Source organism: Drosophila elegans, unplaced genomic scaffold, assembly GCF_018152505.1.
Source record: "Drosophila elegans isolate 14027-0461.03 unplaced genomic scaffold, ASM1815250v1 contig_476, whole genome shotgun sequence".
Lineage (NCBI taxonomy): Eukaryota > Metazoa > Arthropoda > Insecta > Diptera > Drosophilidae > Drosophila > Drosophila elegans.
The window spans coordinates 673017-697670 of NW_024545863.1; the positions used below are offsets into that span (position 1 = coordinate 673017).

General features: G+C 40.8%; 1 protein-coding gene across 3 annotated transcripts in view; it reads left to right on the forward strand.

Annotated features, from left to right (window-relative positions):
* The window catches only part of LOC108148658, a 66300-nt gene that overhangs the window by 20214 nt on the left and 21432 nt on the right, over window positions 1-24654 (forward strand). For 2 of the 3 annotated variants that reach the window (XM_017275788.2, XM_017275789.2), the window contains exon 2: window positions 8246-8291. The exons of the other annotated variant lie outside the window; for it this stretch is intronic. The gene's annotated coding sequence lies outside the window, so the exon portion shown is untranslated. The remainder of the gene's footprint in view (window positions 1-8245; window positions 8292-24654) is intronic. 3 annotated transcript variants of the gene reach the window in all.

Sequence of the window (24654 nt, forward strand, 5' to 3'; positions counted from 1 at the left end):
CATCCTATCCAGTTTCTGAAGAACAGATTGCTTTAAAAGTTTAGTGCTGGAATGTGCTGGCTATTGAGCTGAGTATTTCCTATAAACTCTGGCTAAATTTAAGGTGACTCAGATATTTTTACACAGATTGAATACCATAACATGTGCTTTAGATGAAAACTATTTCATACTGCTTTACAAGTATGTATATACATAAGTACATAGCTCAACAGCTTTATTAAAGATGTGAAAATAATAAAAAATTTTCCGTTTATATTTAGGCATGTTAATGACTTAAAAACTAACACAGCTTTCAAATTTGGCTTCGGTTGTCCTTAAAAAATTATCACTTTGTATCCAGATTCTAAACAAATTTGCTCTTATTTTTATCTAAAAAATAACATATTTTCTGTAATCAGTAGCTCAATTGAAAATTTAAAAAATATTTTATAAATATTTTTATTTATATTTTAGTTTTTAATGATTTACTAATTCTACAATTTGGTTTTATTATCATTAGGTTGTTAACGATACTGCAGACAAATTTCAGTTTTTTCCAGCTTAAAACAAGGTTGCTGTTTGACCAGAAGCTAAAAATACTAGTAAGGGCATTACAAATTCGACTTCCTGTTGTTTATTCATTGTCCTATCATGGGCTTTGTTTAACAAATGCTTTGGTGGCTCCGCCTTTTCCAAATCCCTGTTCCCGGACCGACCGTTTCTGTCGCTGTTTTTGCCATGTACATATAAATAACATCCTGCCCCTGCTGGCTGTCTCTTCCTTTGACTTGCCGTGCATAATTAAATCAGATCACATTTTAAAATTCCATTTATATTTACCTCTTGTCGGCTTGCCTGGCAGTCTGTCTTTCGCTCTGTCTCGCTGTCGTCCGGACTCGTAAATCATGATTAAAAGCTTCGGGCGACAGGCAACTACTATGCCTAAAACACGTAGCAGCCCGAAAAAAGGACAACACCCAACACAGGGCGGTGGCGGCAGAAACTTCAAATAAAAAGCGCTGCGGCCAGCAAGACGACACAGTTAGCAGAGCTAGTTGCCGCTGCCGTTGCCGCAAAGATGGCAGAACTCTGGACAAGATTCAATTCTGGAGATACAAGTGGCAAAAGGAGAGCAGTTTTCCCTAGCTCCAACCTAGCGGTGACTCACTCTTCAGACGAAAAGACGGGCAAAAAACATAGGCGGAAGCAACAAACAACATAAAGGACACACAGACCGAAAAAAAAACCACTGCGAACGTGATATGGTGGGGTAGATTGTACTATACATACATATATGTGGCTCGTACTGGTATATAAGGCGAGATAAATCAAATGTGGCGAGAAATTGCAACAACAATGGCTGGCAAAGCCAAGAGAAAAGCAAAAAAAAAAAAAAAAAAGAGGAGAAAATGCGAAAAATTTATCCAATTTGGTAAAAATTTAGGTCACAGCCGGGGTTCTTCTTTTCTCTCTGGAAGCGCCAAAAGCGCAGCAACAACGGCATCGCCATCTCCATCGCCATCGCCATCGTCATCGGCATCCACAGGCCACAGGAAGAGCTCAAGTGCAGCAAAAGTGCTGAAGCCATTGTCTCGCTCTCGTTTGTTGGCCAGCCAGCCGAGGAGCTATTAGATAGCGTGAATTTCCACTGGCCGAGGACGACAGTATACTCTACTCCTTTTTACTTTACTCTCTATGCTCAGCTAACGAAGCCAAACGAAACCGCATGGAAGAAGGCGCAGCCGGCACAAAAGTGAGCCATGATAAATATGGCACAAGAGGACCGGGAAATATAAACATAAAGCATACAACTGAAGGACCAAGGACGAAAAGAAGACCCTGGCCAGAGTTCGTTGAAAGTTTGCAACTACCAACTGGTTACCAGTAGTTCCTAGTTGCTGGCAACTGACAACATAGCATTTCCCAGCGACACATACATACATAATATACAATTTACAAGAGCACCAGTACCAGCACCACACAAACCCTATTACCGACAACTAATAGCACATGAAATGAGTAAATTATGGCACACTTGGTCACCCTCTTTGCCAGCTAATTTGCAGTGAAAAGAAAACCAACATGCCACAACATTGCGTATACGTGATATTTGCACCCTTATGCAGGAGATGTTGGCTGCCAGTTGGCAGATAAGCGAAAAAGGAAGTGCAGCGTAAAAAATCGAATGCATATTTCACCAAACAAAAATGACACAAAAAGAAAGGGCAAGAAATGTTTTCAGCAGGAGAAGGAGAGCAAAAGGTAAATGGTAGAAGGTATAAGGTATCCTGTTTCTGCTCCCTTTGCTGCCAATAGCATTTTCTGAATTGTTTCGCACGATATGAAATCAAGTCCCAATAATTCTTAAGCTGCCAATAAAAAGGGAAAAGGAAGCAGGAACTGGGCTGTTGCTCTGCATTAAATCAATGATTCGAACGGGCAACGGATGTCAGTAAGTTGCCATTTTGAGAAATTAAAAGTTCCCATTGCCGTTTTCATTTCCGCACTGCCATCGACTCGCTTCCGCTGCCTGCGGTCAATTTCTATATCTGTCTCAGGTAATTCCCCAAACACAATCCTATTAAAAATGAAAAAAAAAAACGGAGAAGTGCGTAAGGATACTGGAAATTACTTTCGCCAGCCGGACGGACCCGCCCAAGGACCCTCGGAAAGCCGCAAAGCACTCGATAATGATGCCCTGGCCACGCTGATGCGTCCGATAATAAGCTGCCTAATAACCCAAAGGCGTCCTGCCGAGACGTTTATGGGCGTGGCAGTGGGAGAGGCTGGGGGTCTGGAGGCGTGAAGGTCCTGCTGCCTTTACAGTTCGTCAATTTTAATGGTTCGGGTGCGTGGCGGTGGCGCAGGACACACTCGGAAATCGCTGCTAAAAGTAATTCACTTTTATATTAAAAAGATTTTCGTTATGCCCGGGTAGGTCGCTCATTTGCATGGTTTCCTGTCCTGAGTCCTGCGTCCCGAATCCCTCGGCTCGCTTCGGCCCAAAAAAGTAATAAAATAAACAAGTGTCCTGGAAAAAAAGGACCGCTTGCAGTAAAAACGGGGTCTACACCCGATGTCCTGATGTCCCGTTGTCGACAAAATGGTGTGAAAGTGATTTATATTTTAATTCAAAAATGAATTATTTAGCACACTTTTTAATTCCTTTTAGTCTTCTTCGCTTTATTACGTGGGCTCGAATCTGAAATTCTGATTACTTTTTATTTGCTTTTATTTCGGTAGAGAGTTTATTGCATTTGCTGCGGGCCAAAGAAATGCAAATAATTTCGGGCTCATTATTGCGCTACATTAAACAGCGCAAAGCAAAAAGAGAGGCCTAAAAGCTGTTGACACTTGGACAACAAAATAAAATGGGACTCAAAAGCCATCAGACAATTTGCTGCTTTAGCGTGCAATGACATGGCGCGGAAATGGAAATAGAAATGGAAAAAATAACTTCTGCATAACATGCATAATAAGGTACATGAGGGCACTCCACACTCCACAGTGCACACCGAATAACTAGTTCGTTCTGCCACCAGGAATTCCTCATCATATGCAAAGCGAAATCTCGCGGTCCTTAGACAAAACCATTCCGCGACTCAGCATCACCACCATAAAAACTGCTTATAACCATTACTTGGCTCGACTGGGTAAATGCCTGTGAAATCGACAGTAAATTCTGCACTCTTTTCTGTAACATCCTTTGTAACTGATTATTACGGACACGTAAGCAGCTCGGGGACCACAAAAAAATCATGAAAGGAAGTAAACAAGCCGAAGCTTATATGCACTTGCAGCTATTACAAAAACTAAATAGTCTATAAACAGATTTTAAATCGAGTAAAAACAATGAAATTTTGTTGATTTCCCAGCTTAATAATATCGTTGTCCGAATTTTATTCTAAAACGTGTATATGTATATGGAATCTTAAAGATTTAGTCGTCCGATTTGACCCGTTCCGATTTTTATGCTATCTGCAATAGAAACACGACTTTTGGGAATGTTTTTTCCAGATAGATTTTAAACTGTAAGACTGTTTTGGTTAGAAAAGACAAACGGACAAGCGAACAAACGGACATGGCTAAATCGACTTTCCTAGTGATGTTCATCAAAAATGTGTTCTTTACAGGGTTGCAAACTTTTGACTGAAATAATAATACCTTCTGCAAGAGTATAACTAGTAGAAAATATATATATATATATATATATATATATATATATATATATATTGTGGGGGCAGGGCAGAGAAGAGTAGAACAGGGCAGGGCCAACAAACTGCGAATAGAATGTGCAGTGTCCTGGTCGCCAGACTGCAGTGAAAAAATTTGAATACAAAATGCGTTATGCTGTGGGATTGACAAAGGGCGCGGGCGGAGCACCAAAAAGGCAAGGGAATGGGCATGGGAATGGGCATGGGCGAGAAGGACCGCCAGTTCCTGCGGCAACAATGAAATTGCGTATGTAAATTTCATGTCGTTACCAGCAGCAACATTGCTGAAATAATTAAAGTGGAATGCGCCCGCAAGAAAATGTAGGGAAAAAATCGCGAAGCGGGCAGTTTGGCGAAGGAGTTTCGGTTGGAGTCACAGTTGTCCTCAGTTTTCGGGGTCCTGTTTGTCTATTGCCAGCTTGGCAACCTTTTTTTTAGTGTATTTTAGTTGCCTCCACTCGGCTGGGGTCCTTCGTCCATATGCAAAACAGTGTCAGCATCTGCTCCTTGCATTGCAAATGTGCGGCTGCTACGGCGACAGCGAGACACTGACTGCAACTTGTCAAAAAATGTCGCAACAACTGCGGCAGTAGCAGCAGCAAACGCTTTGGCTTTGGCTTTGCTTTGGCATAAATATGAGTGCCATCAAATTAATATGCACGGCATATGGCGGACGATTTTGTGGTACAACATGTTAAGTGGATTCAACGGCAGATGCTGTTCCCACACTTGAAAAAATAAATAAAGGATAAAAAACGAATGTAAAATTAAATTATTCTATTATTTTAATTTTTTTCCTTTTTGGCTTAAGTATTTTATAAATTAATTTCTGTCGTACTAAAATTTCGTAACTAGAATAACAATAAACTATATCCAAGAGCCTTCAAATATATATGAAATTTCAATAAATATATGTAATTTTGCAAATATTTGTATATTTCCATCTTTTTTTCCCGAGTGCATTTGCATACTGCCTTGAGACAACTGCATAATGCAGGCAGGACTCTCCGGGCTGACTCCTCGGCATCTTGGCAGGTTTTTCACGCTCCTTGAGTGACGAGCACGGATGCCCGGCGTGAGTTATGATGCTTAGCCGCATTGCTGCGGCTGGCGTGGCAAAGATAAAACTCCCATCTCCTCGAGCGTTTTTCGAGTGTGCAGGAGCATGAGTTGTAGTGGGAGAAACAGGAAGCGGAGAAGCGGAGAAGCTGAGGCATCCGGAGCTGGAGGAGCGTTTAATTTGACTCGGAGTTGGCACCCGCAACTGTCCACGGGTGTGAAGCTTTTAGCGGAATTGTCTGTGGCATGCACGTGGAGTGTGCAGTGTTCAGTGTGCACATGTTGCACTGTCAGCTCAAGTGAAAAACCAGCGAATCCTGTCGTCGGCACCTGTGCCCTTTGCTAATATCTCAAATGGATCTCACCGCATCGCCCTCTTGGCTGTTCTTAATTTAAAAGCTTTCTATTAGAACCTCAAAAACAAACAAAATGCCAAGCTGTCAAGGCTGTCGATATCCAAAGATACAGAAATACGCTGATAAAAATAGGAAGTAAATCCAAGTATTTCATTTCTATTTTATTTTATATAAGTTATTAAATTACTACATTTTTTGGCTAATTTTGGAATGGATTTTAATATATTAAATCCTTAATTTACTTTAGATAGATTAATAGATTTCAATTAAAATTTAAATATTTAATTTAAATGCAAATTATTTAAATAGGACTTATTAAATCCAATAATTTGAACATTTATACAATTATTTTCATTTTAAATCATCCAAATTAATATGGATTGTATTGCTAGTTATTAACGGAACAGATTTCAGCATCTGAAATAAGCATAACCCATTACTAAATTAATAATCTTGAATTTCATATTAAGTACATTATGATATAGTGGATTCAATTCCCTTTTGTATCAGTGTAGATGTGCTCAACTCCTCAAAGATGTAATTTCCATCCTATGGAGATGTTATCTCCTGGCTAATGACATGTGAAATGTGTTGATAAAAAGCGTGGGAATGGGGCACTAAGACATTATAAATTTGCGTTCCGAACGTTTGGCAGCTGTTGATTCAGTCCACTCAACGCATCACTGAGCAAAAAGTGGCCCAGCTAAGCTGTGTGTGGGTGGAGGGGTGGTGGTATCATCACCCCAAAACCTTTATGGTCAAAGGAAGGGGGCTCGTCCTGCCATCCCTTTGGCCACATTAGCCACGCATCACTGGACACCCGGACTTCGCAGGCATCTGCTGTCGCATTTGATTAGACTTTGTTTGCTTTTCTTCTTTTGGGCCTGGTCAAAAGGATATATTGATAAAGGCATTGCCTACAAAACACATTTGTGCAAAGGTGCGTTTGCAAAAGTTGAGCCAAAGGTTTTCGCTTTGACTCGTAATTAATTTGCTTTGTTTCATCCGCTTGGCTGGATATTGGGGCGGGAAGGCGAGGCACAAGTGGTGGCCAACTGAAATGGCCCTTCGGCCTGGACCATAAATTATTTTATTAAGCCACTTTGGCCAGCACTTCGGCACGCCCCGAAGTTATGTGAATTATTTTGCAAAAGTTAATTTCATGCAATAAATTCTAAATCGCGTTGGCAACATTTCATGCCCATCTCTCACTGGAGGCGATTGCGATTTGTTTTTTCTGGTCGAGAACTTTTTCTGCGCGGCACTGGTAGAAAACAACCGAAGTACTCAATTAAAATATTTTTCGTTTTTATTTTCATTTATTTTTGTTTATTTTTAAAATCAAAATATTAAAAGTATTTTGAAATTGTGTTTTTGACTATTTTAGGAATCGATACCATATTTAAATTCAAAAAGAATTAATTTTAGTCTAATAGTAAGTATTTTAAATCTAAAATTTTCCACATTAATTGTTATATTAAAATATTAAATCATGCAATTTAAATGCATTGTATTTGACATAAACTTTTAATAAAATTTTTTTATATGTGGACGAGACTGCCCCGAAAAAGTATGCAACATAATTACATTTTCAGCAAGTGATTAAATGGGCCGTAATTGTTTCTGGCGCTCTTGTTGTTGGCCCCACACTAATAGCCGTAATTAGTGGCTGATCCTGGGGCTGGGGACTCCAACCTAAGGGCACCTGGCATCTGAGAACTCTGAGAGCAATGGGGGCTCCGACTTTAATTCATGCCCGCGTGTCTTTCAGTCGTTTGTTAGCTTAGGGCTACATTTAAATTACACCACTTCTCAGCCGCCAGTTGTCGGGCAATAAAAGTTTTTCACTCAAAACAATAATTGAGTGACATTGCCGGCCGACTTGACTTCGTCTGGGTGTGTGTTTGGGTTTGAGTTTGAGTTTGTGTTTGCGTTCGTCCTGTTTGTCCTGGCTGTCTGACACTTCGGGCATCAATAAGCATCTCTTGATAAATGTCCAATTTAATTTTGCTCTCTTTACTTATCTCCGGGACTGGCGCTGTGCCTTTGATTCGGCTTCTCTACCACCCACCTACATCTTTTATTTTTTTTTTGGTTTTTTGCTTACATGCAGCCGGAGCTAAACTTTTCCAGCTTTTTATCCCATTCTCTTCGTTTCCTCTTTTTTTTTTCTGCCGATTTTATTTCGTTTCATTGGCACCATTTCTTACATTTTTTCGGCTTCTTTTTATGCGCCCTGTAATCACGATACGAGCGAATGAATGGCATATTCGTTTGCCACTTAAGCAGATAAGCATTTCAACAATTGAGCGTCGGGATTATGGAGTGAGCGCGCAGTTTGAATTTATAGCCTGCGCCGGGCAGACAAATAATTTTATAAAAATATTACACGGTGATTGTGTCACTCACTTGTTGACACAGTCACAGAATTGTTTGTGTGTGCAGTGTATCTCAACAGTCGTATATAGTAGGTTTTATCAATTTAGTTCTTTCTTGGTTTCGACCCACATTCACATCGATTCAATGATTTTCATTTTTTCCCTCTTTGCTGCTGGGCAATTTATTTTCCCTTGGTTTTTTGCAGCCTGCGCTTTAAATGTAATTTAATTCGTCTTCCATTTCTTCCATTTCTTGCAGACACTGCCGCCAGCAGACGGCGTCTGGCGCCGTAACTGTCTAGCGGGTAAGAAATATGCTGAGGCTTTGATTTAATTGAACTTGCGTAATTTTCCCCCCAAATGGAGCCAGAGCCAGAGCCAGAGCATAGCCGCACTCGCACTAACATCCGCATCCGAATCCGGGAACTCTGTGCATCTGCTCCATATTTAAAATACGGTGGTTTATTAAACAGCAGGCGTTCATAGGAGACGAGGGCACGGGGCAAGGGGCGGCGAAGTTTTTGGCTAATGGAAGTCTGACACTGATATCGAGCGTGCCTGCAACCTCCTAATGCTAGGCTACACTCTAAAAACAAACGGAAAAATATCACAACCCACTTTGATTTTCACACAGATGGGAAAATATTTTTAACTCAATATCAAATAAGTTTATATAATATACTAACAACATTAGTCACAATTTTTGTTATATGTGTTTGTATGTCATTGTTTATTTATTTTTTTATTTTATTCGATATTTTAAATATTAAAAAAAAACAAACCATGTTTAGAGAAATGTAATTCTAAAATCAGATATTCGCAGTGAATTTCTAATAGAAAAAAATGGTGATAGCTTCTTAATGTTTTTTTTAATTTATAGTTATTAGAAAGTAAACTCATTTTCAATGATTGGCTTGTTCTTGCCGCCTTTTTACCTAGTAGAACGAAGTTAGCCAAGTGTATTTTTCAAAAATAATTAGGCAGCTACTTCTAAAAAGTTGTTCATTTGTTTTTAAGTGTATGTCATGGCGTTGCCACATGTGGGCCAGCACCGAGGCTAGTAAATATTGTCTCATTTGGTATGCTGTGTGCCGTGGCTAAAATCAATAAATCAAAGCTGGCCAGGCAGGCGGACTGATCCGGGGGTAGGAGTATTAGGGGTAGGGGTACGAATACGAGTAGGTGGACCTGCGTCCCGGGAACACAGGGTCTTGGATGCGACGTCACGAATGTCGCACTCTGGCGCGTGCCTTGGCCCCAGCTGAAGCTGCCAAACATATTTGCGTGCGCCAATGCAAACAATGCCGTGTTGGTAGGTTGGCCACCCCCCACAAAACACCCACTATCCTTTCAAGGTTGCCTGCTCTGCTTGTTCAGCCCGCTAGGCTATATCGCAGCCCGCATTGATAGCCTGTCTAATGTTTACAGCAGCTTCCCGGGCCCCCAGGTCCAAAGGTCCTGACCTGGCAACAGGTTGACCCCAAAAACACCCCACCCCACGCAAGCATGCAGTGCAAACTTTAACATAGCTGCAGCTATATGTATGGATATATATATATATATATAGGGTTGGATATTTGCCTGAATGTCAGCTGGGAACGGAGCAGAGCGGCCACCACAAAGGCAAATACGCTTGGCTAAAACTTGAAGCGGCTCAAAAGTTTCACGTTTTAAAGGCTTAACTCCCCGCCAACCCTTTCGGGCCACACCCCCAGAGAGGGCGTGGGTTTTTTCTCTTTTCATGCCGCGCTCTGTGGGTTTAAAAAGCAATTCCGCAACTGTTTTTGCACATTGCATATGTAGCTCCAGCCCTCTCCAGTCCACCACACACATTCGTATATATATATATACATTTCCCAGCGGGCTGGCAACAAAGCTGCTACCATGCCATAGCAAACCATACTAAACCCTACGAAACCATACTCAATACCCAATGTGGATACCCCGGATCTACGAGTTTTCCCAGACTCCCAACAATGCTGCTGTCGTTATCGTCGTTTTCACTTCAATTAAAAGTTGGCAACTTTTCTTGCCATGTTTACCTAACTTGGCGAGGAGGCCCAGGCCCGCTCCGATTGCCATTATGCAGATTCGTATGGCTGATTACCGAATTACAAACTGTAATGGCAGCAATTGTTTTACTTTGGCTCTGGCATATGGCATATGGCACACGCGAATGGCAGCAAGTAGGCCGCAAGTTGTCAACTGCAAACGAAAGTTGGGCCCCTTTTAGTTAATGCCAGCCAAAAGACATGGAACAATGTCATGCAACAATTTGCAGCAGACACTCAGCGACACGACACGAGAAGCTCACACATAAAGAAGGTCAGACCTTAAAGCACGTATCCGCCGAGTGGGCCGAACGACTTCCGTGCTGTTCACGCCCCAATGCGTTTGCCCCGCCCTCTGCGCCACCTCCTTCCGACCCGCTGATCCTGGCTGCCAGGAATTTCCGCGAACGTTAATTGCGACAAGCCAGGGCCAAAAGGGAGCCAAAGAAATGCCACCTGGCTGCACCTGCAAATAGCTGGGGACAGGTGCACGCAACTGTATAACAACTTAGTTGAGGGACTTGCCTGCCGCCCTCAAAGGAAATACTTAAAACGAAAAGAACTCGGCACACATACGAGTATACCCATTAAATATGATATGAGATGTCCCAGGGTTTCATTCTTTTTGCTTTTTAGAGTAACTCGCCCTAAAACTACATTTTTAGCAAATAATCCGATTGTGGGTGCTTTAAGGGGATGGTTTCTTTTACAAAATATTAAAATGGCTGTGGAAGAATTTTTTGATTAGGTACAACGACCAAGGCATTACTTTTTATATCTTATTGAAAACATAAAAGTTGTTTAAACAATTTCTTAAATAATGTTTAGTAATAACGGAAATGTGGAGGTAGAGGATACAAATTAGCTAAAAATATTATAAATCTCTCATTTAAGTTATCAACAGAATATTTTTTTATGTTTTATAAATCGGCATCAAGTATTCTATTGATAAATAAAAATAAAATTCATACAAAATGTATATATATATATAAAAAAAAGTCCTTATCTAATACACATTTTAATGTTACATTTTATTGAAAACGCAAAAGAAGTTAAATAATATGATAGTAAAAGCGGAAATATATAGAAGAAGTATACAATTTAGCTCAAAAAATTAAAAACATGTGAAATTTTTCTTTTACGAACAGAACATGTTTTTACATTATTTAAAACTTAATTAAAATACTTCGTTTAAAAACAAAAGTAATAATCATCAATAAACTATATGAACCTTATATTTATACAACATCTGCTGTTAATATGCGTGATTTTTTGCTCATCTCTAGCTCGAAGTGGGTAAAAAACCGCAAAGTCGACCCACTGTGAACTGCATATGTTGCAATCGAGGCCAAGATGAGTTAGGGGATAACCATTTTATGGAGGTGCCATTTGCCATTTACTTGCCGCCACTCGCTTCGCTTCCATTCCATTCAGGCTGCCTGGCAGTTCGGAATCATTAAAATTGATTTTGCAGCAGGATGGGAGGATGATGCTGCGGGGGGAAAAGAACGAGCGAGCCAGTCGAAGGCAAAGACTGAGCAGCATTGGAAGTTGGCTTTTCTATTTGCCAAACACCAAGGAATTTGCTAAATTGCTTTTCAGCTTGCAGTCGCCACCGTACACCTTTCCACAAAAGTCAGAGAAGTCAGAGGTGGCGGCTGGGTGAAAAAAAGGGGGGATCAGTAGCTACTTGGGATGTGCGTTTGGTTTTGCAATTAGTTTTCGCCCCCGAGCCAAAAGGCAAAAAGTTGCAATGGCTGCTGCTTCTGTTGCTGCTGCTGCTGCTTAGTCATACAAAAGCGAAAGCTATGGCACAACCCACGCATACACGCAAACCATATTCTTTTTATTGTGCTCTATTGTCAAGTTATTGTTGCGACTTTGGCAACTGTAACAAAAGCGATTAAAACAGCCATAAAACCTGAGCCCATTAATAGCGCAATAATATTATCAGCTTATGTTCGTTCGATGCCTTCTCGTGCAGCCAAAACGATTCCCAAACTTTGTCTCTTGTATTTTCATTAACATTTATTGGTTTTTTACTTAGACGTTGGGACATAATAACTTGGCCCAAATAGAAACACACACACACTCAGTGCTGCAGGTCCTTCAGAGACTGGGACTGGGACTGGGACTGAGACCGAAACTGACTGCTTGCCATGGCACAAAATATTTCGCGGTCGTATCAGCGTCATCATAAAATAACGTTAATGACGGCAACAAGGTCGTAAAATCAAAATTTCTGCTATTTCAACGCTGAAACCGCTGCGGTTGGGAGTAACTGATGCTGGCAGCTTAGCAACATTGTTGATATGAGACCAGACTGGGGGCCAACCCAACACAAACCAAACCAAACCAGACCAGATGAGATGAGATGATGGGTATGATGACGATGTAGGAAATGGCAAAGGAAACAGAGACCCAAGACTGGTGCCCTTGCAACCCAGCAGGCGTCGACATGGCCTGGTTACAAGCCGCACAATCAAACGCACACAGACGGGAATGTAACATGTGGCGTATGCGTAATATCACGGAAATTTAATTACTTTAAAGGCGCGCCAGCTAGCTAGCTAGGTCAGTGGATTGGAAAACACAAATAAAGTTATCAAACGTGCACAGATTTTACGAGATATTACCTTGCGACTTATCTGCCACTTAATACAATGGTCGAAATAAGTTTTACATTGTTATACCCGTTAGGTGTGGACAAAAATAGGTGTAATGTTTTCGTTGAAAAGTATGTAAAAGTAATAAGATTCGAGATCTCGGAATCTATAAAAGCAAGAGATTTGGGATTAATTTTTAAGGACCAAAAATCACGAAACTCTGTCATTTCCCACTGAGACTCCAGTTTTGAGGTATATGTTTATTCGGTCAATATATATCGGCATACCAAACATTTTTTAATTCATACCATTATATTAGAAGTTATTAGGAAAATTTTAATTATGACGTCACTGCATATTTGAAACACGGAGTTTATACTTTTAAAAGAGCGATGGAGAGGGAAGAACGGCTCGCTCCTATCTTGCCGTATTGACAATGTAGTCCGGCAGATGGTGCCACTTAAGACCCAACAGATTTTTGAGGGGTTACTTATTTTAATTTGCTTAACAAAGTAAACGGTATTAAATAGTCGGGGCACTCGACCTTGGAGATCCCCATTTTTCCATGGAGACTTCTGTGCCCTGCTGCAAATCTCACTTAATGCGCTGCCACGGTAACGCAACCAGTTGAAAAAGGGTCCATATATTTTCTATGTGCTAGTGGGACGTGCAGCATTTTAAATATTCATTAGCCCAGCCGCAACTCTCAACTCTCCTGTGTGCCGCAGGTCAGGGTCGATTTGTGCGCCGCAAGTGAGAAATGATATTCGAAATTAATTTAAATCACCGAAAATGTGAGCCAGTGCACTTTTCAATGGGGAGGGGGGAATCAATGGGAAATCGCTTTCAAGACCTTCCGCAGCCATTGCCTGAGTCCCGGTTTATGGCTTTGGGCCAGAGTTTATGGACGACGAGAACGGGGAGCATTGGCGTTCAGATTTTATCGTGCCGGGCGTTAAAAGGTCGTAAACGTCTGCTGTCTGTGGCCTAAGTAAATCAGCATAAAAACCTAACTAAATGAAGACAATCAAAGTGTGGCCGCGCCCCAAATTGCATAGATATAAAAGGGCGAAACATTTATATATATTTGTTCTATACATGTGTCTCATTTAGACAGCAGGGCACTCGAATTGAGTCACAGCATCTGGGGGACTTGTTTGTCATGGTTTTTGCTCCTGCTGCTCCTGCTCGGCTTCCTTTTTGCACTCGAAATTATGCTGTGGCCAGGACTTTGGCTTTTGGCCTCATTCCTCTCGAAATATTTGCGGGCCGAGCAACAAAAGTAGCCCCCCCCCAACAATATGGTAAACTATATAAAAATTTGCCCAGGCCAAGGGACAAAAGGTCGGGATAGCAGCGAGCGGGCGACATCGTTATTGTGTATTGTCCTCATTGTCCTGGGCCTGGTCAAGTGGCTAGCAGCCGGGACGACGATGACGAGGACGATATAGCCATATAGCTATATAGATATAGTAGAAGAAACAGAAACAGCAGCAGCAGTAGGAAAGCAAAAACAGCAACAAGGAAGATTTTACTGTCCTAATAAAAGACAAACAAAGGACTTTTTGGGGTGGCCACCATACAGCTCTTTCGTATCGCAATTTTCATTATTTTATTTGCCTATAAACGCAGCCATATTTTCTGCTAGTGTATATGCCACATCCATCCATTCGTCCCACACACACACACACACACACACTTGGTCACTCCATTGGTTTATTTGCCTACACTACACAATTTTAAGCAAAATAAGTAATTAAAAAAGTCATAAAGTGGTTGGTGCTGGTGCTTCTATCTCGTCGGCAATAGCCCAAGAGCCACATAAAAATCAATGCCGACAGACTGGGGCCACAGCCAGAAAGTGGAAAAATTGGAGGGAGAGCATTGGAGATCCAGCCGGTCAATGGGTCAGTCGCGCTGAGGTCAATTCACTTGACTTTAAACGATAAACATACTCGGCAACAACAAGGCAAACAACTTGTAAGCAATTAAGGCAAACGTATTGACTTCTCCTCTCGCCCCGTTTTGCGTGTGCGAATGTGCAGGATGTGAAGATGTGAGGATGTCGGGGGGGTGAGGAAGTTGGCCCGAAGGAGGATAATGGTGATGGCCAAAAGGGGATGTTCGAACAAGCCGGCTGTCGCCAACCGTCTGCCGTCGATATTCCATGTCGTCGACATGACGATATTTATCCATGTTCCACGCCCAGTTGACGACACGAATAAAATAACACTGCCCGATCAGAATCTCATGTAATTCGATATCGATATCGTTAGGCAAATCGGTTAATTGATTTCATTAATTATGTGCTTATGAAAATAATGTCTGTATGCTGAAATACATTCTTTTTTCTTGACCAGACTGTAATTATATACTTGCATAGCTGATTATATAAAACTGAAAAAGTGTATCATTTATTTTTGCACCGACTTTTATACTTTCCTGCAGACATTTCAGTTTATTCATTAAAATTTTCATGTCCAGACTGTAATTTAATATGATAGTACATTTGCATAAGTAAAGTATTAAACAACAGCATGAGTATTCAATGAAGAGCGTTATACAAAATAAAAAAAAGTGTATCACTGATTTCTGTAACGACATATAGACAAACATTTTTGTTTATTCATATCAAAGCTTTTATATTTTTGACAAACTAGCTTCAAAATGACTATTACGAGGCAATGAAATGCCAATTTATCAATAAACAAAAGATATTGGGTAATTTGATTTAATTAATTATTTCTGTATTATAAATCCGAAATACATTTGTTGTTTTTTTGACCAGTTTGTAATTTAATATAATTTGCATTCACATAATTAAAAAATATTGAATAATAGCATAATTATAAGTGACTATTATACGATAATTATTATAAATTATACAATTCTGCAACTATTTATAGACTTTTGTTCTGCCAATTCTGTTTATTCCTCAAAGCTTTTAAATTTTTAACAAACTATAAAATTTCTTCTTCTAAGAAACGAAATGCTGTTTTCTAATGAGAATTTCATGCAAATCATTCTTGGACGCCGAAAAACCTGTCTTCACAGAACCGAATGACAACTTAGTTAGTCAGCTATCGTTTAAAGAGCATATCCATTTCGTTTTCTATGATTTTTCATTTAAATATTAACTGACTGTCTAGCTCGAATGGCCTGTGCTCCGTAGCACTACAGTTTTGTTTTGCATTTGTGGCCAGTTTTCGGGCGCCACTGGCCAATTAAAAACAAATTGTTTTGTCTTTGCTTTGTGTGGCGCAGTTGTTCAAATGAATTTTTCTGCATATTTTGATTTATTTGAAAAATATATTATGGTGTATTTGGATTGTATCGCGTGTGTGTTTGTTATGGTAAATAAATACATTTCGGTCAATGCGCTGTGAAAAATAAAGCGTTTTTATTTTGCATAAAAAGTGTTTATGCGCTGGAAATTGAGGTCGTCAGCGTTTTGGAGTACATGGTAGTATACATGTATCTGCGTCTGTGAGTGTGTGTCTGTGTACTAGCGTGTGTGTGTGAGTGGCAAGTTTTGGCTCAGGGCTGAAGTGCCACCCCCATTTCACTACAAGGACCTGCTAAATGTTTGGCGACATGCAGGCAAAAAATGAATTTCTCCGCCTGTTTTCTGCTTTTACGGCTGCTATTGTTGCCATGAAGTTGAGCTGTGTTAATGAAATGCGTTTGGGTTTTTTAGCTGTGCCACAAAGCGCAACTTGCAACTTGCAACTTGCCATTTGCGGAGGCCGAGCGCAAACTTTCGCGACTGCCTCTCGAAAAAGTACGCGACTCGTAACTGTAATTAAATGCAGCGCATAACTGCTCCGAGCAGCGGAAGCGTTTAGACTATTTACTAGAGTGTACTAGCACACATCCAGGAATGCACTTGGAAAAATATTTCAAAAATTTTTCAAAAGGTGACTTCATGTTTTGTCACCTTTGTTTTGGAAGAGCAAATTATTAATTTATAGTTCGATTATCCTTAAATAAAAAAACATTTCATACATTTATTTTTAGCTTGATTAAATCAAACATATTTTTCAACCAGACAGATTTACTTACAAGTATATTTTCTGACTTTAAGCTCGTAAAATTTTTATTTTTGTAATCTATTTTTTGCTTTTTGTCACTATTCTGGTGCTATATGAGAATCTTATATTACCTTTAAACTATTTAATATGATAGTATTATTTTCCTTTGATATTTAGTCAACATTTTTTATCCCTATTTTTCCCGGAGTGCAACGACTTTTGCGCATTTAAAGTATTTTCACTTGTTTTTGGTTTTTCTAGCATTTTGACCTAAAATTTTCGTAGCCACCACACTAATGTCAAGTATGCTGCCGGCAGAGTTTTCATTTCGCATATGCGGCAATTATGTGCCCCTTTTTCATGAATGTATATATATATATATATATTAGTACTATATATATATATATGTGGGTGTGTACTATAAGAGAGTGTGTGTCAGTGAGGAGCACAGTAACAATAATTGCGGGTAATCAAGTAATGCTCATTTGTAAGGCACAACAAAGTGGATGGCGGCGATAAAGACATCGTGTGCTGGCTGCGGGATTGCGTCAAATGTGACATGTTAATTCCAGGCGAACAGGCAGTCAAGTTAACCGCCCTGCTGATTGAAGTGCGACGCCCCAGCGATAAGGACATTTTTCGTCAGGGCCAACGTGTCTGAGGGCAGGCTGATTTTCCGCGGAAAAACGCTCGACTGCCTACATATGCGTAAAAGGTGCGACACTTGAGAAACGCTTCAGTACGTTACGTATACGCGAAAAATTGCGGCTTTATTGCGTTCAACTGTAAGCAAAGCAAATAGAAAGTGGAAAAAAAAGCCAAAGCTAAAAAAATTGGCAAACAAGAGCCCAGTCAAATGTGAAATGAAACAAATTTGTTTCCCTGCCGTAGCAATCGAAAAAAAATATTATTTGCACAGAGTAAATCAAAAAATGCAAAATATAAAATGTTGTCATCAATTTATTTCCATATAGCTTAAATTGGTAGAACACATCGAAATTTAAGTCTCAATTTTCCAGCGCTTTCAAAATATTTTAGGCAAACAAACTCAAATATACTGCTCGTATTAAACAAATGTATGTCTTTGCTTGGGCAATGACAAAACTATTTTGATTTATAGATGCAGAAAGTGCCAAGGATGATCTAAGTATAAACATCTTTATTACTTCAGTCCAGAGATAAACAAAACATAAAAAAACATAAAACAGCATAAAACAAAAATAAAATATATGTGTCTTATTTAATTTGCGAAGTCTTTCAGTTTAACAATTTTTAATGCATTAAAAACCATTTTAATGAAAAAAGATGAAATAGACCAAAAAAGTTATACAAGACAGTGAATTTTCGCGTTTATCTTTGCCTGGCCATCAATATTCGGTAACTTTTTAAGCCGCCCTCCATATTCTGGCCTTTATTTTAATTTATTTGCCATTCCGGCAGCAGATAAACACGCATACATAAGAGCTGGCGCAGCCTTCACATCAACGCTTTGGCAAAAGGCTAAGGGAGTTGAGTTGGCTTTTTAAAAAATAACAAACTTTTGCTTTGCTTTGTGCAAAGGGCTAAGAACAGAAGGAGCAACAACAGTTTAGCTTTTAGCTGGCGTGTGTGTGTGTGTGTGTCGGGTGTGCCGAGAGCAGCAGGCTGTCAAAAAGTTACTTATTTTCTTTTAAAAACTTATACGAGTCTTTTCTCGTTTCGCCGGCTCCTCTGCAGCTCCTGATTGCTCCGCCCTGTGCGATGTTTACACAGCTTTTGCTTTTGATAAGGTTAATCAAAAGTTTTTTAATCCATTCTGCATACAGGCAGACATATAGACACACCATATACAAAAAAAAAAAGGGCGCGAGGAGATCATCAGTATCAGATTCGTGTGTCCTCATTATACATTAGTGCCGGGCGGAAAGGAGCAAAAAAAAGGCCACTTTGAGCCCGCCGGCTCATTCGAACTTTTGGCCCTGCAAAGTGAATTTCATGAATGCCAAATTATATGTATTTGTTTTCTTCAAGTTCGCCCAACTAACCAAGCAAAATGTGCTGAAAACTGAAAACGGAAAACTCCCGAACTGACTGTTTAAAAATTGCATAATTTATGTGCCAAAGTTCAGAGCGAAATCACTTTGGACAGCAACGCGGCGCGCGACTTTGGTGGTGGCAAAAACTTTGCAATTAAGCTGCGAGATGGCATTTGGCAAACGGCACAAGTGAATCGAACCGCTGCCCCCAAAACCCCACTGCTACTATTCGACCGGTGTTCTTCAGGTTGCACGGCAGCCCAGGCAGCTGCAACTTTTGCGATAACTTTAAATCATCTAATTATGAGTAGCAGAGCCAATGGACAAGAAGACCGGGACCGTCCCGCAAACAGGCGAAAAAAACCCCTCCCCTCAGTTGGTGAGGGGAACTGCCAGTGGCAGCATTTAATTTCCGCTGTCTCAGCTCAGCCTGCTCAACTCCGGTGCCTTCGTAACCCTCAAACCCCTGCCTTCCAACACACCGACATAACTGACACTTTACTTCATTTCTGCTGACTGGAATTAATGGCTTTTGTTGGCATAGTTTTAACGCTTGAAGTTCGGCTGCCGGTGCTGTGTGTATAAAATTTATGTTCGAATTTATTGCAAAGTTTATTAGACAATTCCTTGCTTTTTTATTATTATTTTTTCTTTTTTGCAAAGTAATTTTCACCAAAGAAAATTTTTGTGAAATTTATGAGCTTCATAAATGACCAAGGCAGTTCGGTCAAGTTTCTAGAGGGCCGTGGTGGGCCCACGCTGCGTATGAGCAACGTGCCAATTGCCATGATTTCTGTGCAGTTGGAGAAGCAGGGAGCTAAATGACCTGCCCAACTGAGTAAGGTCGGTAACAGCTCTTCACATTACGAAATGATGTCGGCTGAATGCAAAAATGCCATAAATATGAATGAGCTGCCGGTGCAGAAAGAGGAATCCTTACCGCATCGTCTCATACCCATTGCCATTGCCCAACTGATGTACTTTATTTGTTACAACATATTTAACTGTAGTTTTCTGCCTTGCCCAGCCCCGCCTCTTTTGCCCCTTTTTGTGTGGGCAGGCAGGCTTTTAGTTTCAGTTTTCTGCTTCTGATTTATGACGGCGCAGGCAAAACATTTCAAAAGCCAGCCGGAGAAAACTGTGTCAGGGAGCAAAGAGAGTATGTATGTATATGTAGGTTTTGGCCAGGTTAGATGGGTGTATGGGTGTTGGCCAGGCCAGGCCAGGCCAGGCCAGAAGTTTCCTCATAACTTGCTGTACTGTGGCCCCAGTTCGCCCCGGCTGTCCATTCGACTGCCACTTGTTGTGTGTCGCTCATCAAAAATGTATTAACGAGCTGGCTGGCTGGCTGGCTGGCATAGCAGAAGATTTTTATCTGCCGGCGATGATTTCATTTTGAGCTTAGTCCCCACGCCGGTGGACTTAGGCTCATCCACTCATCTCATCTGTAAGTTTGCCTTAGATTTGTATCGCTGTTGGTGTTTCGTTTCAACACGTGCATGCAAAGTTGTTTGTGGCAGCTGCGAGGCGCCAGTTTTCCCTCGTTTCCTTTCTTCCGGCTCCCGGCTGAAACTTTTAATGGCGCATTATTTAATGCCATAAATTATGAGAGCAAGGCCGAGCCGCGTATTAACCGCCAGCAGCAGATAAAAACTGTTAGCATTTAACAAAAGTCAAGTGGCGCCTCGCCACCAATGACAAAGCTCTTTGACATTTACACTGATGAACCAAACAAAAAAGGTGCATTTTCGACTTGCCCCTCTGACATCGTCGCCGTCGCCCCTTTCATTTGGCGTCTAAGCAAGCGGAAACTGGGAAAAGCGATGGGGAAAAGTTTCATTTCCAGGCGTGACGCGATCTTGTGCAAAAAGTTTCCCCAACGTAACACACACACACACAGTAGCGGCAGAAAACAGAAAAACAAGACCACAGAACACCGAACAACTGAACAACTGAATAACTGAACAACCGAAGTAGTGCGCACAAGTTTCAAATGCCACTTTATCTTGCGGCTACTCTACTTTATTTTCTCTCGGTGTATCCTGTCTTCGCAATTTATGCTACTGCGGATTTTTGAGCAAAATAAGCAACTACCAGACGAAAAAGTTATGAGTTTTGTGTCATAAAATGCCACCGAAACGGCGGATGCGATTCCACCTGCATGGCCATTGCTTAAACGAGGGTTCGTGTGTGTTGGGGCAGCTAGAGATGTTTATGCACAAGCTCATTTCACGCTTCCGCTTCCGTTTTCTATTATGTAAGACAGCAGTGGCACTGGCGCTGGCGCTGGCGGTGGTGACGACGACGACGAAGAAAAAACAAAATCATAAATTTGTAATTAAATAAATATTCCTTTATCCCCGGTGCTGTAGTCTTCGCCCCGCAGCACACAAAAACATAACTTCAGCTTAAGATCTCCGGGGAGGCGGGTTAAAGCCGAGCGCCAAACAACGTTTCCTCTTATTTTGCCAACTTTGTAACATTAGCCGAGGGCAAAAAAATTAGCACGAAATTGAATTAAAAGCGTGGGCTAATGAAGGCGTGTATTTTCGGCTTGCTAATCAAATTAAATGCATTCAGGGCTTGATGAGAGGGCCAGGCCGAGGAATGAATCGAAGGAACGAAAAAGGATGCGAAAGGGCTTTGCATGTCACGCAGACCAACATTAACCCCAAAACGACTGCGGGGGTGGCTTCAATCTCAGCATCGCTGGCTTCTCATGTGAGATGCCACGCATCGTGTCGCCTACAATGTGGCAACATAAAACTATTACCACGACGACATGAACACAACTCCTAATTACCCAGGGATTTGCATTTGTCTTGCGACGTGCTCAAACACAAATGCAAACGCAAACATAAATACAAACATATAGTGAAAGAGGAGAAATGTGTGTGTGTGTATGTGTATGTGTGTGGCATGTTGAGGGCGTGGGTGTCATAAACGAATCTTATCTGCCGCGCCTTTTTCTGGGCTGACACGCCCCCACGTCTCCGGCATGCAATCTCCATCGCTCGCAATTTGGCCTTGTTTTTTCTTCCTTTCTGCTCTTTAATTTTACGGCTTGTAGCGGAAACGCAGCAGCCATTTTCTTTTCTTTTCACTTCATTTCCATCGCCATGTCGTTGGTGCTTTCGTCACCACCCAAAAATCCCCAAACCACATTGCAATACAACATATGAAGCCCTTGCCAAGGCAAAGCGTTCACTACTTCGCCCGAAAGTCATTAGCTTGTCTCGTTTATCTTTTAATGAGTGTAAAATAAAAACGACATGGGAGTGGCTGCTTAAAAGCTCACCAAAAAATCCAAGACAAACGCAAATTATCGGGCTGTTAAAGCCACACAGCCCACTTCCCACATTTCCCCCTAACATTTTATCTATTTCCCAAAGTCAGAGGCCAAAGGAGCTGGATAATCTAAAAAGACCTACTAATAGGCAAATGCTCGTCATTAGCCCGATATCCGGAACAAAAGCATAAAAAAACATATCGAGAGGAAAGCTTCAAAAAGGGGGTTAAATTAAGCATGTTACATCATTGTTATCTTCATCCACATAGTAATTCTCATAAGCAAGAAACAAAAACGCAACAATGGATAAAGAAAAATGCACAAATAATGATTGATTGGTAAGGAAAATTCCAAAAACTATTGATACTGATTACTTTTTTTAAGATTTACTTGTTATAGATTTATAAAAATTGACTAAGATTTCGTAAGAAATTTGCTTTAAAAATTCCTAGGGAATAATATACACTAAAAAAATAAAACCAAACTGATACAAATTCTATGAATAACTATACTATTTATAGATATAATAAACAAAATCCGTAATTACATTTCCGAATGAAACTCGTGTAAAAGCTATTCTGCTTCAAGTCACAAAATTTGAAAAGATTTTTTCTGTGCAGCCTTAAGCATTTTTTCGCTCTAGTGCATTTGCCATAGTTTACTTAGTTTTTCGCCGGATTATAAGCGCAATAATTTCCCTTTCTCTCTTGGGGCCGGGGGGACCGGACCGGACTCGATGTTTTCTAAAAGATTATGGTCGGTTTTTCCATTTCCATCCAACTTCCGTCATTTGTTTGGCTCTCTGTAAGGCTTTGCAGCTAGCAGATAGCAGCAGATCCCGCTGTATTACTGGAGCTGCTGATGCTACTCCTTATCTTCAGCTTCTACTTAACATTAAGCTTGCCTTTAACCAAACACTTCCACACAAATCAAGTATACGCACTGGGGGCCAGATGGCCCAGTGGCCAGCAATGTTTTAGACACTCCCTAAAGGAAGAAATCTCGCATTTTCCAGCTTCCAGATCTCGAGCTCTCCGAGACCGCCTCTTCCTGTTTATTCTTAAGCTGCCACTTAATCCAGCCACTTCATCCGCTCCACGCCCATTCCCTTGGATAAACAGCCACGCCCCCTTTATGGGGAGTGTTTGCGTGCTCACGATGGAACCATGGATGGGATATAACGAAAGCGACGGGGTTATGGTACGCATTTTTTGTTGTTCCTGGTTTCCCTTTTTTTTCGACCCTTAATTAAATATTAAATGCGCCTAATTGCGCATTTCATAACTCAGGCAACGGCAGGTAATTAATTATTTACGTTCAACTAAATTGAGCAGCGCCAGGCACACGTTGGCTCACGCACAAACTTTTAGGCGCCGCCGGGCAACGAAAACACGAATGTGTTTGGTTCAAAAAATTGGTCTCTAGATGGGTTAGCCAAAGTTTCAGGGTAGCGAAAATGTAAATTAACATGTCTACGGCAGGCAAATGAAAAGGAATTATTTGCAGTCTTAAAGAGTAAGAAGCGAACTAAAACATATCGACTTAAACATGCGTGACTTTGATGTTCAAAACTTAACCCGACAATGCCCCGCGGGGCATTTAACTATGCTGAAGCTATAATAGTGCTCCCGGTGAAGCTGCTCGTGCATAAAATGAGCGGACTGGCATGATTAGCTTTGGCATTTTGCACAAAAACACACAGCCAAAAAACAATCCACAAGCATCGAAATTAAAACCGAGAAATCACAGAGCCACCCGTCCATTGTTCGGCCACAATTTGCACAACTTTTGGCAGTCAGCGGTTAGGAAACTTTCCAAACACCATAGTAGATATATATATATATATATACTGCATAGATACATAGGGCTGCTTCGATGGAACTTGCTCTAGCAACTATTTTCATAAATAGCGCCGACGACGAGCGACAAATGCAAACATAGAGTCGACGTCTGGTCTCTGTTCGTTCGTCCGTCCGTCGGTCTGCCTGTGCCATGCCCCTCTGGACGACCGCCGACCTACAGTCACCACCTTCTTTTGGCCGAAAAACTCCTGACAGCCGCCGGACAGCCGGCGTGAATCCTTTAAGTTTCTTTTGTTCGGAATGTACTAATGCCGGTTTTTCACTGTGTGATTTATCGGTTTCGAGGTCCACAGTTCGAGTTTCAAATGCGTTTTCCATGTTACTCGGCTCCGGGTTCGGAATCGGGTCCGCTGTCAGGCTTTTGGACTCCCCAAAACTTCAAATAGCCTTGGTTACCACTCATTTCATTCCAAAGCCAGTGCCTTCTTCATCTGCACTCGGGTGGGCAAAACTATTTGGCTTTAAAGTTGTCAACTCATCTCGACAAGTAGTTTTTGCCTTCAATAATAATAACTGAATGATAAAGTTTTTGTGTGAGCGTGGGTGGGAAGGAACAAATTGGATACAAGTCGAAGTCAAATATTCTAAAACACCGCATTAGCTGTTAACGACCATGGGTCTAACCTAATGTTTCGAAAATGTAAATTATTTTAATATTTAGTCCGAAATATGAATATTGTTTTCACATTGATTATTATTTCTTCTATTATATGGTATTAAATATTAAATTATTATTAAAGGTCTGGATAAAGGTCCAAAGTCAAAATAGTAATTATTATACCCTTGTTAGTACAACATGCCCTTTTTACAAATT